General features: G+C 41.0%; 1 long non-coding RNA gene across 1 annotated transcript; it reads right to left on the reverse strand.

The window, feature by feature from the left end:
• Window positions 1-3,177: 3,177 nt before the first annotated feature.
• On the reverse strand, window positions 3,178-11,940 carry LOC127005967 (uncharacterized). The gene is made up of 3 exons (XR_007758992.1): window positions 11,551-11,940; window positions 10,882-10,967; window positions 3,178-4,549 (listed from the first exon to the last, which is right to left on the reverse strand). It is a non-coding gene; the product is annotated as an uncharacterized LOC127005967 (long non-coding RNA).
• Between the last annotated feature and the right edge of the window lie 3,931 nt (window positions 11,941-15,871).

Consider the following 15,871-nt stretch of genomic DNA (forward strand, 5'->3'; position numbering starts at 1 on the left):
GAGAGATCCCCCCTCTCCCCACCCACCATCCCTTCCGAGGCAGCAATCATATCGCGGGTCCAGGGCAGCGCGTTCCATTAGTCCTGTGGCTGGCAAGGGCTCGTCGACGGATCCCTCAGAACCTCATTCCTCGCGCTGAAAAGATTCAATTTTCCTCACGCGCCGATTGCCAGAATTTGACGCGAAAATTTTTGGAAAAGGCTCACCCTGGAATGTCTATTAGAGGAGGGCCGCTGAGTTGTGGCGGCGGTGGAGGACTCCGGGCCTCGGGTGTCGCGGCGAGGAGAGTTTGTAAGCATGCATGTGTGTGTGTGTGTGTGTGTGTGTGTGTGTGTGTGTGTGTGTGTGTGTGTATGTATGTATGAACGGATACATGCGTGTAGGTCGGTAGGTAGGTTGTTAGTCAGTAGGCTGGTAAAGTAAGTCATAGGCGACGGGGAAGAGGCGTGATGCACCTAATGTCTGAGGGAAGATGATAAGGTGAAGGGGATTTTTGAAAGGTTGGATTGGATTTTCCTTTAATTTCATATATTATACTGTTTATCAACGTTTATGAAATGCATTTTATTGATTTTAACATTTTCATTGAATATTACTCAGGTTTTTGTTACCATATCTTAAACATTAATGGTTTATTTCTCGAATATTCATGAAATTCCATGAAATTTTACACATGTAACCGTTCTTATTTTAGTGTCCGGATTCACTTTGTTTCTTTAGTGTCCGTTTAGTACAGTAAGTGTTATTAGTGCCACGCCAGAGACCTCTGTCTTTATACTTCCTGAGTCTGGGTGGCGCGGTAGTGTCGCGGCGCGCGAGAAGTATTGTGAACTGGTGTCAAGGTTTGTCAGCCCATTCGGCTCGGTTCCGAATCCCGGCATGAGCAGCAGCCACTCAGTGACACAGCTGTCCATCTAGTAGCCAGGTAAAAAATGTTGCCCGAGGAAATTACTGGCGGAAACGTGGGCGATGGAGTGGCCCAGTGTGCCGGTGTGGTGTCATGATACGTCCGGCTATAATAAGACATCCCATCCTGATCTGCGCATGTGCGGAACCCAATGTTTGCAAACACAGTGTTGATATCGTCGTTTGTCCCAGGCAAGATGGCGGCAAGACACCATGGCAGCTTTTTTGACGTACAAGGGGTGTGGGTTACCTCAGGTATCACATTTACTGATATACAAGGGGTGTAGGTTGTCTCATTCATCACATTTACTGACATACAAGGGGTGTAAGTTGTCTCATTCATCACATTTACTGACATACAAGGGGTGTAAGTTGTCTCATTCATCACATTTACTGACATACAAGGGGTGTAGGTTGTCTCATTTATCACATTTACTGACATACAAGGGGTGTAGGTTGTCTCATTTATCACATTTACTGACATACAAGGGGTGTAGGTTACCTCATTTATCACATTTACTGACATATAAAGGGTGTAGGTCATCTAATTTATCACTTTAAAAAAGATAAAGAATAAACTTAGGTGGGACGTTTCATGATAGGCAGTCAACAAAAGACACGGTACCGTGTCATAGCTCATCCACCCTCTGTTTGTAAACAAAGCCCGCGCATGCGCAGATCAGGATGGGATGTCTTATTATAGCGGCTGTCTCATGACACCACACCGGGACTGTGGCAATGCACCTCCCGGAGCACGCGGGGCAGAGATGATCACCCTCTGTGTGTGTGTGTGTGTGTGTGTGTGTGTGTATTCGCTCGCGCACGCGTTAAGAAAAGTTTTAGACGCAAACGAGACCGAAATGAAGATAAAAAAGGGAAACAAAGAAATGAATCAAGGGAAATAAAACTGAAGGTAGTGACGAAAAGAGAGTCGTTTTTAGTGGGAGGTAGAGAAATTTTATGCATAGTGCAAAGACAGCGAAAATTATTATAAAGGAAGGAGAGAAGAATGGCATGTCCGCTGTAAATATGCCTGAAATTTATGAGTGTATGTACGCGAGCATGTTAGTGTGGTTCGTGTGCGTGCTGGCGGCCGCGTGTTTGCACATGTGTTGCGCAGTGTATGGCGTTATTCATGACAACGATATTATAAAGTATGATCGTGTCCCGACTCCCACGAAACAACGTCTATATATCAGCGATCCAGCACACTAATATTACGGTAATGAAGAGATGATGCAAAGAAAACTACTACTACTACTACTACTACTACTACTACTACTACTACTACTACTACTACTACTACTACTACTACTACTACTACTACTACTACTACTACTACTACTACTACTACTACTACTACTACTACTACTACTACTACTTTAATAAAATAAAGAAATATTCATAATGGAAAATAACTCCTTAGGGGACGATACACAAAGAGCCTAACCATTATTTCAGTGTAATGCTGCGGGAAATGCATTTAGTTATAATGTTTTAGGGAAAGACCTGCGGAAGAGAAGCTGCAGCAATCGTCTTGTTTTCCACGGTCATTGGCTTGCTGCGTCCCTCTCATCCACTTATGTTTGTCCGCTCTTATCTTAGTTTCATTTTCTCGAGGAAGGCTGTTTGATTTTTCTTTTCGTTCATTGCTGTGTTTTTTGTCCTCTCAAGTTTTTCTCTATCGCGGTTTCATTTTAAGTCACCCCGGATCCCCCATGCTTCTTGTCTCAGTCATTGTTTAATTTTCGCTCATTTTCTCGAATTTTTTTTTTATCTTTTCCGTCCGTTTCATTGTCTCATCCTTTACAGTTTCACTCGTCTTCTTTCCTTCATGTTCTTTCTCATTTTTCTTTTTTTAATTTGTGTCGCTGTCCGGCTTTATTACCTAACCTCACTCCAAGTTTTATTTTTAGTTTTCATTTTTATATTTTACGTCACAAGTCTTTCATAGGTTGGTCAAGTTTGTTGCATTTTTTACATTATCCTGCCACTGTTTTGTATTCCTATTTTCGGTGACGTCTGAAAATTGTCTGTCTCAATATACTACATCTGTGCCACACTCCTGCACTGCTGTGGTCGTGTTGGTCAGCCAGCGCCAGGATGATCGATGCTCCTTCAGTCTTGATTTTTTTTTTTTGTACAAGGCTGTGATCGCATTATTTTTCCTTCTTTTCAGTAAGTGTCGTGGATCTACCCCGCCTGCCTTGTGTCGTCGCCAGAGGAGTTGTGTGAGTGCTATTCGTATATCTGTGCTGTTTTTCGTGTTATTTTTATATATATGTATTTTTTGTTGTTTTATGGATTTATTACGTCACATTATCGCTGTTAAAATACTCTCGGGTTTGTAGAAAAGAAAGGTCAATTTCATATTTATTTAACTCTCAAGGAAAATAGTGATATAAAGAAACTTTGCACGGTACAGAAATAAAGCCGAAAAGCTTATAAAGATAAAACCCGAAAAGTTTGGGGAAAGATGTAGTTCTTCCCTCTGTCGCAGGGAAGAAAAGTAAAAATACAAAGAATTAGCTGGACTCCTTAATTGGTGGCGTTCACAAAGTGTTGACGGTGAGGAGGAACTTAATTGGTAACATTTACGAAAGAGCTGCTGGCGGAAGGAGGAAAGGAAGGAAGAAAGAGAGGGGGATGCGGGAGGAAGGGAGGCAGGGGTTGAGAGTGAGAAAGAAGGGAAAATGGTGGGACGCGGAGTTTCAGGATGTGAAAAGACAGACGAGGAAGGGAAAGGAGAGCGGCTTTCCTTAATAATGTCAAGTATTTCAGAAGTGATGGGAAAGTGAGACAGGATGGAAATGAGCGACCGGATAACAGTGGAAACTGAAAAGGGATTGAAGTGTGACAAGGAGGACTTAGAACAGATGCTTCCCGGTAGGAGGAAAACTAAAACAAAAAACAGGAAGGCAGTGTGAGATGTGCTAATGAGACAAAGGAGAAAGTTAATGGAGGAAAACGTGCTTTAATTAACTCAAGAGAGATGAGTTGTGGATTAATAAATCATTAGAGAACCATCGTCACCACACGCAGGGTGGCTTAAGGCGGGGCCGTTGCTCTTGTGTTACCCTAAGTGCTTCTCCCACATCTTTTGCTTCACAATATGGATGAATATTTAATAAACATTCATATGATTTTGCCAGTGACAATAACGGCTACCTCCATACAAACGATCAATTCTCGTGTGGGTTTATGTTGAGCTTGCGGAGTCGTGAGTTGCGAAATAGTTTTTATTTAAAAAAAAGCCAACAACAAATTGTGGTAACAACAATAAATTACTGAGAATTATGTAGCGAAACTAAAATGTCGCCCAGCTGAGAATGTCACTAACAAGAGACCGACGCTAACAAGTTCCGACGTTCTGACGCAAGGCGTGTTCCAACGTTAACAAGACAAATTTAACTTTTTTTATATTATTATTTTCTTGCGTTTGGCCAATAGCGCAGGTAGACTTTTATGGTGGTCGGCTCCAGCCCGTTAGTCTCGCAAGTAAGTGTTTCATAGTGACAATTCTCTTTTGGCTCATGCTGCTCCCGTGGCTCCTCTTGATCTTCTGTTGAGAGTTTAGTTAGAGTTCGGGTTGGGAGTTGGTCATCAGGACAGCATGCAGGCAGTCCTAGGCCACTCGGCATGCCTGAAAATTCTCAGCTTGTAGTAGCCAGCGGCCTCAGCTGATCCCTCTCTCTCTCTCTCTCTCTCTCTCTCTCTCTCTCTCTCTCTCTCTCTCTCTCTCTCTCTCTCTCTCTCTCTCTCTCTCTCGTACTAAAAGCAGTAGCAACCTCCTCCTCCTCCCATAAAAACAGGGCTTCTGGAGGGAGGCGAGGGAGGAAAGGGACTGGGGGGGGGGATAGTTTAGGCTTTTGAGCGAACGTCCATTAAGGGGAAACAGGCACTTGCATTTTTAAAGCAAACTTAAAAGTTGCCTGATAAATTTTCCAACTTCTACCCCTCCCCCGCTCCCTCCCTTCCTCGTTTCGCTAACTTTGCAGACACGTTGTTTTTATTTATTGGCGAATTTTCGAAAACCGTTTTTGCACCTTCCAGATTTTGGGTGTAAAACTAGGCAAAGTGCGGCCACATTTTTGGTGGTGCGCGGGAGTTGCCGGAAAGCTGAGCCCGGTTAATTAAATCCCAGAAGAACGACGTGCTAATGCTCTGGCTTTGTGTTCCCGAGATTATCCGGTGCCCTCCTCAAGGTGCCAGCTCCACTCTGCGCTCAGCATGTCTTGTGCAGGCCATGCTAACCGTAATCCCGCACGAGCAGGATGTTAATTAATTCATTGCTAGTCTCTAACGTAACCGGGAAAAATGTATATATTGTGTGCGGTCCGGTAGCTTCACCCTGACAGGCTTGATTGTTGCACTCGTCCAAACAAGATGTATTGCCGCAATTATTTTTTATGTTCAGCCTGTAGCACCGGTAGACCTGGTAGGGGCTTGATGGTTAGTGGTGCAGGCAAGTGTTTATAGTGGCGCCATCTTGTTTGACTCATTCTGCCCCCTGGAATTCATACCTACTCTACTCTGGTCTGGGTTGATAGGTGGTCTTCAGGACAGCATGTAGGTAGTTTTAAGCCACTCGGCGATGACTGAAAATTGTTTGCTTGTATTGGCGGGCGGGACTTGAACCCAGGTCCACTAGGACACCACGCCTTCACACTGACCACTCAGCCACCGCCTCCATGGATTATTGTGAGCGACTCGTATGATGAAACACGGCTGTCTGACCTCTTACTCTTGCCACAATATTGCTTTAGGTACAACTCTCTCTCTCTCACTGAATTGGTATCTCTCCAGTATGTTTGCGGTGGTGCTGATGGTATGGGACGCTTCGGTACATGAATTGCAAGCCGTTAGTTTTCAAAGTCAACGCCTTCAATTTTAACTTGAATTTAAGGGTAGTATCATACGACGCTAACAGCTGAGTCCTGGAATACATCTGTGAGTTTAACGAGAGATGTTTGCTCAGTCTTTCATTTAGCAACTCTACTTACGTACTAAAAGAAAGTCAAGAACAACTGCCAACTGGGGGAATCGTCGGAAGAATTGTTGAGATGTTGGGGAATCGTCATGGAAATTTTGGGGGGGAATTATTGGTGACTTTGAGGATTTGTCGGGGTAATTCTTGGGGGTATTATGCAAAAGTTAACCTGCATCTTCAATTCCTTCATTCCTTCCGCTGGTAACTCTGGAACAGCCTTCTTTTGCCAGTGTTGCCCCCTGCCTAGGACTTGAACTCTTTCACGAGGGGAGTATCAAGGTACTTTTCCATCTGAAATTAACTTCTCTTCTGGCCCCCCCTGACGACTTTTGCAGGAGCAGTGGTTAGCGGGCTTGTTTTTCCTTTGCTTATGGCTCATGAGCTGTTTACCGTAAAAAATGGCTAACAAGAAAAAAAACATAATTAGAAGAGAAAAGCGGTGCGGGAGGAAATGAACGGTGTGGGTAAGAAAAGAATATCCATTGTACGAGTAGCATAGTAAGATAGTAAGTAATATAAATTATGATTAAAACAACATGCCATGTCTAAAACGGTCAAGGCTACAAAACCTTACCATCAAGGGAGGGAGGAGTGCGGCGGCCTGATGCTAATCCTTCACTAACAGCGAGAACATCCTTCTGTAATGTCCCTGAATTGACATACGTCGCGTGTGCTCGACATTAATACTCGTAATTGGAAATAATGTACGATTCGTATGACGGGAATTTCCAGGCAAGTAGGATGAAAAGGACCCTCGAGTCTGCGCACCGCTGTGTAATGTTGATGAATACGACGCGACTACAGTGTGTGGCGGCCACAGCGAGAGTGTAGGGAAGAGCCTCTCAGCCTTTTATATCAGCTAAACATCCATATTTGCAAATGAACATCACTGAGTGCCAGGATTTGGGATGTTTTTCACTGTGTTAACACAGTTTTACTAATCCATATTTGGTTGAATATTTAGTGAGTGATAACTGAAATGGTATATATATATATATATATATATATATATATATATATATATATATATATATATATATATATATATATATATATATATATATATATATATATATATATATATATATATATATATATATATATATATATATATATATATATATATATATATATATATATATATATATATATATATATATATATAAAGTCTTTTAATCTCTATAAATAGTTTTATTATTATTATTTATAATGCTTGTGAGGACTGCCCTGCGCATCAACCTTGGTTTGAAGTCTTGTCATTTCCAGGTTATTCGCGTTGGTGCGTAGTCTGTCCTACCCACCCTTTAACCTATTTCCTAACCTATTCCTGCCTGTCCCTTCTTTAATGCGAATTTCTCTTAAATAATGCTTCTTCAAACATATTTTCTGCAATTATTAAGCCATTTACCTGAATCGTTTCTCATGTCTATTTTTTGAGACTTTTTTTCTAATGTACTGCCTCTAGCACCAGCAGGCTCTCGTGAAAGGTCTGGTGAGTGGCCCAGCCCGTTAGTGGTGCAGGCGAATTGTATTTATTGTGGTCGGCGTGATATGTGACTCTTGCTTGGGCCATGCTAGCCTCCGGTGCTCTTCTTGACTGAAGTCGTTAAAGTTAGGGTAATCTTCCGTCACTTGGCGATGGTTGATTGTCAGCGTCATGCTGTGGGACTTTAACCCTGGTCCTCGGAATCACCACGTCCGCGCGCTGACCACTCGGCCGCCCCTCCCATTATTTGGTGACGATTGCATAATTCCTCTTTGTGTGCAGTCAGTGCGAATATAATTATGTCACATTACTTTCATGTGTGTTCGATTTGTCAGTTTTTTTTATAATCTTTTTTAATTGCATTTAACATTCATTGTGTGGCTTGGTAGTACTTATTTTTCAGTCAGCTGCAAAAGGAGGATGAACATCAAGGTCGCTGGTCATTGACTTCATAGCGCATAATCCAACTGAGAACCGGGAAAAAAGTAGTCTCCTTGTCACGTTACACGGAAGAGATGGTTTTGAGCAGCTGGGATGACGAGGAATGGCATGTACACAACGACAGACAGACAACAAGCATATACACGGAAAAACAAACACACACACACACACACACACCACCACCACCACTACCACCACTACCACCACCACCACCACCACCACCAACAACAACAACAACACCAACACCAACACCAACACCACCACCACCAACAATACCACCACCACCACCACCACCACCAACACCATCACCAACACCACCAACACCATCATCACCACCACCACCACCACCACACCGGCAGGACAAAAGCTAACTTAGACTCGACGCTATTAACACTATCTTCACTCTACTTTACCGCACAAATTACTGTAAATTATAAATTATATTGCTGTAATGCAAGAATAAAGCCCTCGCCTTATGAGACGATAAAGTGAGGTAATGATCATGTAAGTCACAGGCACCATTAAATTCAAGCTCCAGGGTCTCTCTCTCTCTCTCATATATAAACTAGTCTCATATTCGTTGTGTGAGGCAGAGAGAGAGAGAGAGAGAGAGAGAGAGAGAGAGAGAGAGAGAGAGAGAGAGAGAGAGAGAGAGAGAGAGAGAGAGAGAGAGAGAGAGAGAGAGAGAGAGAGAGAGAGAGAGAGAGAGAAAGACCAGCCAGATAGTGATACTGACTTTGAGGATTTTCTATATATATATAAACTTATATATTTATATATATATATATATATATATATATATATATATATATATATATATATATATATATATATATATATATATATATATATATATATATATATATATATATATATATATATATATATATATGTATATATATATATATATATATATATATATATATATATATATATATATATATATATATATATATATATATATATATATATTAACAAAAAAAGGTACATAATTACAAAAATAATTTGTCATCTGCGGTAGCTTTACAACAACAACAACAACAAAAAAAAGAATGACTGAGAAAAAAACAAAATTAAGAAAGACGACTTGCAAATCTCAACTTTTGCTTTAGGAAGAGGAGCTAGTGTCAGGTGGGGAAGGAATAGAAGGTCCAGAGGTAGAAGTGGGAATAGGAGGCTGAATGTTAGGCGAAAGGGGCACACTCACATGCTTGAGCCTATCAGCGTGAACTACCTCTGAACAATGACCGACAGGGTCAGTCGTGCTAAATTTATTGCCATGCATCTTTGCAGTAATAAGGTAAGGGCCAGAAAATTTAGGGAGCAATTTGCAAGAACGGTCAGGTACATGCTTCATCACAGAGTCTCCAACACTGAAGGTGATGGGACTTGCTTGAAGGTGCTGTTCACGCAGCATCTCCTCGCGGGAAGCTTTAAGCTTATCCCTCAAAGAAGCATGAATATTTTGAAAACTGTGGAGCTGCATCTGAGAGTAGTCGTCAAAGGAATGGAGGGGGCGAGGAGTCTGCAGAAATTCCATCATAAGGCAGTCTTTTGTCATAGCCAAACAGAATGTAGTGAGGCGCTTCGTCCGTGGAGGAATTGACAGAGTTGTTAATACAACCAGCAACAAGGGGTAGCCAGTCTTCCCAAGATTCCTGAAAACGACCTGCATAATGACGGAAACTCTCTAGAATTTTCCTGTTGGTCCTTTCGACAAGGCCGTTAGACGCCAGAAGATGTGCAGTAATGAATGTTTGTTTAATTTTAAAATGTTGGCAAATATCACGAAGAACTTGGTTCTTAAATTCTGTCCCATTATCACTGAGAAGTCCACGAGGAGACGTGTAGGGACAAATCGGGTTAGAGACAAGTGCATGAGCGACCATTGTAGCAGACTTGCCGCGTAATGGCGCTAAGACCACAAACGACTGAAGTGATCAACGCAGACAAGGACGTATGAGGAGCCTTGATGACTGCAAGGGAGCTGTAGCAGATCAATGCCAACGACATCAAAGGACCCGTCAGGTAGCGTATATTCCAAAATTGGAGCAGTCTTAGTAAAACCTTTGGTTTATGGACAGGACAGACACTGCGCAACATGTTTTTCAATGTCGTCTCATCGTAGGCCAGTAATATTTAGTACGAGCTGCAGCTAAGGTTCTGTCCCGTCCGGGGTGACCAGCATGCGGAGCGTCATGGAGAAGCTGCAGGACAGTCTTCACCAGAGCAGTAAGGATGACAACCTGAGTGACGTCTCTCCCATTGATTGCCACTGTGCGACAAACAATGCCATCCTGTAAGGAAAAGGCAGAAAGGGGCACAGGTATATGAGGTAATGTGGACTCATCGCCAGACTCGAGGGCGTAGACGACTTTAGACCACAACGCATCATGTCGTTTGGCCGTCTGAAGCTCGTCAAGTGAGAAGTTCTGGTCCTGAGAAACTGCAACGACAGGAATATGTCGGGACAACGCGTCAGCGCCCACAGTGCTGTCTATACCCGGTAGATACTTTATCACAGGGTTGAACTGTTGGATGGTGAGGTACCGCCTAGCCAGGCGGTCGGTGAGAATCTTGCCACTGAAAAGAGTTGTAACTGCAGTGTGGTCAGTGTAAACTCTGATAGGATAATTAAAAATAATATCCTTGAGATGTTTGAGGGCCCAGACAACAGCAAGGGCCTTAAAGTGAGTTACAGAGTACCGTGACAAAGGATCGGTAAGTACACGGCTAGCGTAAGCAATGACATGTGGACGTTGTCAATCTATAGTCTGCATAATAAATGAATAAATAAATAAATAAATAAATAAATAAATATATATATATATATATATATATATATATATATATATATATATATATATATATATATATATATATATATATATATATATATATATATATATATATATATATATATATATATATATATATATATATATGGATGATTATTAACATGAGCAGGAGCACACACACACACACACACACACACACACACACACACACACACACACACACACACACACACACACACACACACACACACGACACTCACTAATTGGCAGGTGGAGGGTGTCCGGGCAGGTGAGGCTGCGTCCTTTGTCCCGCGCTGATGACGCCTTCAGTATGCAGATGAACCACCTTTACCATGGAAAGTGAGACTGCAATTATGTCGCGGACTGGACAGGTATTCTATATCGGCCTGACTCATTCGTCCTAACTCATCATTTCCTGGAGCCACCCTTGGCCAGGCTCACTTCAAATTAGAGTGACGAGCTTAGTTCGAATCCTGCACGACTGAGCTACTGTTTTAATACAGTGACTTTCTGGGTATTAATTTTCTGCCTTGTTATTTTTACAAATAGGGAGATGAAATTATTATGATGTAATTTATGAAAAAGTAAGTGCTATTTAGATTAAAGTCTCTGATGACGGGTGTGTGTATATATATACATATATATATATATATATATATATATATATATATATATATATATATATATATATATATATATATATATATATATATATATATATATATATATATATATATATATATATATATATATATATATATATATATATGTATATGTGTATATATATATATATAAATATATATATATATATATATATACACATACTCTGAGCACCGGGGGGTGTCGCTCGGCCAGGCATCCGGGTGGGTTGTTAGCGCTGTAGTTCCTTGTTCTCACAATGTACTTACTGTCTCTTAAATAAATTGTGACTGCATTGCACGAGAGGGTTCTCTAGAGTGATGCGTTCGTTGCAAGTGGTGGGGGGTGGAGGGAGAGGGCAACAGTCACTGCGTTCGCCGTGGAGGTGAGGGTCCGCGTGCGGTGGCGTGAGGGCTGGGCGATGGCACTGTTGATAGGGCTGGGAACGGCCTGGTGGGGCGCGTGCCTTCTCACCACGCGGACCCCCAGCAGAGAGATGCCTGGTTAGCATGTTGACAGCTCCCTCCGAATCATAGTCTCGTAACACGTCGTGCTTGGCACAGCTGATAGACTTTTTTGTTTTGCAATTGCCCTTTGTCCATTACCGATAATGCCATGGGGATTTCCTTTCTTTATTCTCTATTGTGTATTTTATTACATTCTAATCGTTGTCATGGCTACATTAATCCTGGTGTGCTAAGCTTGCTAATTGTAGCAATCATGCATCTACTCTTTATTAGGGCCATGCAAGGAAAATCTAAAGCTATTCTCCAGTAATGGTCCAATATATTACCTTTTACCTTTAAAAAATAAAGAAAGTAACGCACTTCATAGTAATTATTGTGCAATTATTTTTGGGAAACTTTTTTATTACGTAGATTTATCTTAAGATTATTTTTAAATGATTGGGAACACCATATGTGAAAATTTTAACTGCGTTAACATGTACATTTTGAGAGGTTCGGCGGCTCGTGCTCATGTGTGACAATACCGAAATTAATTATACGTCTCATTTTAATGAATCTCACTCCTGTGCGTGGGGACATTATAATTGCGAAAGTGTTTGTGTAATTTTGTCCCTTGATCGCACTGGTACTCTCGTGCAGCATCCAATCTAGTTCTCTGCTGTTCTTGAATAAAAGATAAATGAAAAAAAACAGGCTGGAAGTACAGTTCTGCTAAACACTGTAGGAAGTTATTAAGTGGCGATTAATTCTTAAATGCTCCATCAGGAATAATCCTGCAATAGTTCTTTTCTACTGACCGTAGTCGTCACGGCGCGGACGTGGTGATCCCGAAGACTATCGTTCGTCCCACCGCAAGCAGATGACAATTTTCAAGCATTGTGGAGTGGCGGACGATTACCCACATGCTGTCCAGATCATCGATCAATCTTAAACTTAGGCGACTTTGTACAAAAGGAATACACGAGGGGGGTGGGGGGGGGGGCATAGGCCGAAGAAGTCGTATATGAAAGCAGCTCTTGAAATTTAAGTTCGCCCGCCCCTCAAGAGAGTCTACTGGCGGTATGGGCACCAAAAAGAAATGAATGAATGAGTAGATAAACAAGATGCAGTTGAAGAAAACAAAATATAACAAAGTAAAACAAATGGAAAGCTTCACAAGAATGAAGACAGGAGTGTGAAAGTAGCCCTTAAAACCCTTAAATATTGATTGCGAAGGAGATGTCAGCTCGTGAACCGTGCCGCAATGAAGGGGTCATGTAGGTGACTTCCTAGGCACGAGTTACTGTTGGCATCCCGCAGGGTTCAGTTCTGGATCCATACTGTTTATCACTTACATCAACGATCTTGACTGCGGCATAAACTGAGACCTAAGCAAAATGTACCTAAATAACTTTACCTAAGCAAATTTGCTGATAATAAAAAAAATGGGAAGACTAATCAGTTCAAGCAACGACGCTGAGGTGCTTCAGGAGAAACTAATTTGCCTGTATGATTGGACCAACTAATGAATAATGAATTTGAAAAATTCGACAATTGCAACGCCCTAAGTGAAGGAAGAAATAACCCCCAAAGTAATAACGAATTAAGTAAGAGAGTTCTTGGCCACTTCAGTTGCGAAAGGGATTTGAGTGTGCGAATGGCCTTAGGCCCAAAAATCACTTAATTACCGCCAGAAACCGAGGAAATAGTCTAAGGTTTTACTTTGAGAACCGTAAGCGACCGGAGATCTGGCGTTACCCTTGAATTGCACTTAGCATTGGTTAAGCCTCACCTGGATTAAGCTGTTCAGTTTTGGTGCCCCTGTTAAAGAAAGAATATAGATTCCCACGAGGCAATACATATATATATATATATATATATATATATATATATATATATATATATATATATATATATATATATATATATATATATATATATATATATATATATATATATATATATATATATATATATATATATATATATATATATATATATATATATATATATATATATATATATATATATATATATATATATATATATATATATATATATATATATATATATATATATATATAGAGAGAGAGAGAGAGAGAGAGAGAGAGAGAGAGAGAGAGAGAGAGAGAGAGAGAGAGAGAGAGAGAGAGAGAGAGAGAGAGAGATAATAATATACTTGCATATACGAACACTCGCACACCACTTTAAACCCCATAACTAAACTAAGTATAAATGCTAGCAGATCTTCAATCAGAAAATAGCATGTCCTTCAGACTCATTACAACAGTCACTCAAAGGAAGCGTCCGAACCTCACTGAAGTTGAGGTCGAGGCCATCCAGTAGAGGAGGGGGGATGTTAGGGGGACTGATTTCTCTGGCCGCAGTGCATGGTGACCGAAGCGCTCCCTTGGCCTTGAGAACCCAGGGAGGGAAGGAGGAGAGGAGAGGGAGGACCTGAGGGTGAGTGCAGCGGCACCGTGCCAGGGCAGGGCCGTGGGAACGCAGCGGGTGGCTCCTCAACCGGCGAATGAATATTGGAATTACCGGGTGAAAAACAACACTCATGCTTGTTTTCAGGGTGAGTGGTTTTAATCGTTGCCCTGTTCCGTTCTGATGTTTTTATTTGTTTATATCTGAAGTGAATAGTGTATGCTAATTACATCTTGATAAACAGTGTTTGTCCTTATGATTGTAAACTGAATTGATGAAAGTACATTGCCTTTGGGAATTCTGGGAAGTTGCGTAAAGCTCCGTGTCGTGAGAACGACATCGTTTATCTTAACCTTGGTGGGGACAATCGGTGCCCCAGGTTTTCATTTCGTCATTCATTTGTTTTCCTTGCTATACAGAACGTTTGACTTCCAATGTCTGCACTTAACATTTACCGTGAAAATCAAATTTGTTTCTTTGTAATTGAATAAGATTTAATGTCTACATTTATTTAAGATTTTAATATGGAAGGTATTGACAGCATTTGAAACGTTGAGCAAACCACTAGCCATACACATGCTGTGAGAAGATTGTGAAGTGAGTGATTGGATGCATGTCCACAACCCGAGCTGAGTGGCGGATAAGTTCTATGGCTTTTTGTGATGGAAATATGAAAGGTGAAGCGAACGCAGGAGGGAGAGATATATCCTTGATAGCATGGTATGTACTTCACTGAGATTTTTCCTGCTACTATGCCAAAGGGGTATTAGTTATGAGGGCACCTCGGAAGCCAGGTTCTCCTTTCTTCTCTTATATTGTAGTTACTTCGGGCACAACCTTAAGTGGCTATATATTTATATTTTGTATAATTGGTCGATTTGATATTTCTTGAAAACACACACACACACACACACACACACACACACACACTGCAGTCAGTAATAAAATAGGTAGTGAAGGTATGTTTGAATGAGAAAATAATTATGCTTCCAATAACTTTAGATAAAAAGATACTAATGTGTGCTTTAGTGGTGCTGTATTTATTACGGGGGAGGAAATTTTTTTGAAAGGTAAAATAGAGAGAGATTGTTTGGCTACTAAAGGACGTGAGCGAACACAGGATGAGGATCGGAAGGAGTGAGTGGGCACAAACTGATGACGTTTGGTGATGGAATGTCATATTGGGGTTGAAGTCCGTGGATAATAGATTGATGGAAGACTTATCACTTCAGCTATTCCATGCTTTTTTATCTTTTTAAAGCACCAAATATTTGGCCTGAAAGGGAAAATGTAAGAGCCAAGGCTTGGGTTGTTCGAAGCACCACTAAATCAGGTGACTTATTTGTAAGGTAAAAGTATCGTTGAAGAGAAAGCTGCGTGACCTCATTTTTAATTGTAATGGATGGCCCTCATTGTTGATGGCACCAGTTAGGTTGATTTTTTGTCATTCACGAGCTCAGTGACCCGCTTCAGCAAGTTTGGCCATCAGTCCCTTGCGTCGTTGTAGGTTTCTGGAACTTACAGATTTTTTTCACTATATATATATTCTACAAACACTAAAATGATTACATTGTCTTTTTGTAGTTTGGAAGGAAAAAATGATGTGTACATTTCAGAGATTCTTGTTGCGTACTTGGTTTACATCATATTGTATTATTACATTTATTGCTGCACTTAGCGTGTTGGTACTTTTAAGACCGTTTCAATCCTT

The sequence above is a fragment of the Eriocheir sinensis genome, chromosome 31, assembly GCF_024679095.1.
Source record: "Eriocheir sinensis breed Jianghai 21 chromosome 31, ASM2467909v1, whole genome shotgun sequence".
Lineage (NCBI taxonomy): Eukaryota > Metazoa > Arthropoda > Malacostraca > Decapoda > Varunidae > Eriocheir > Eriocheir sinensis.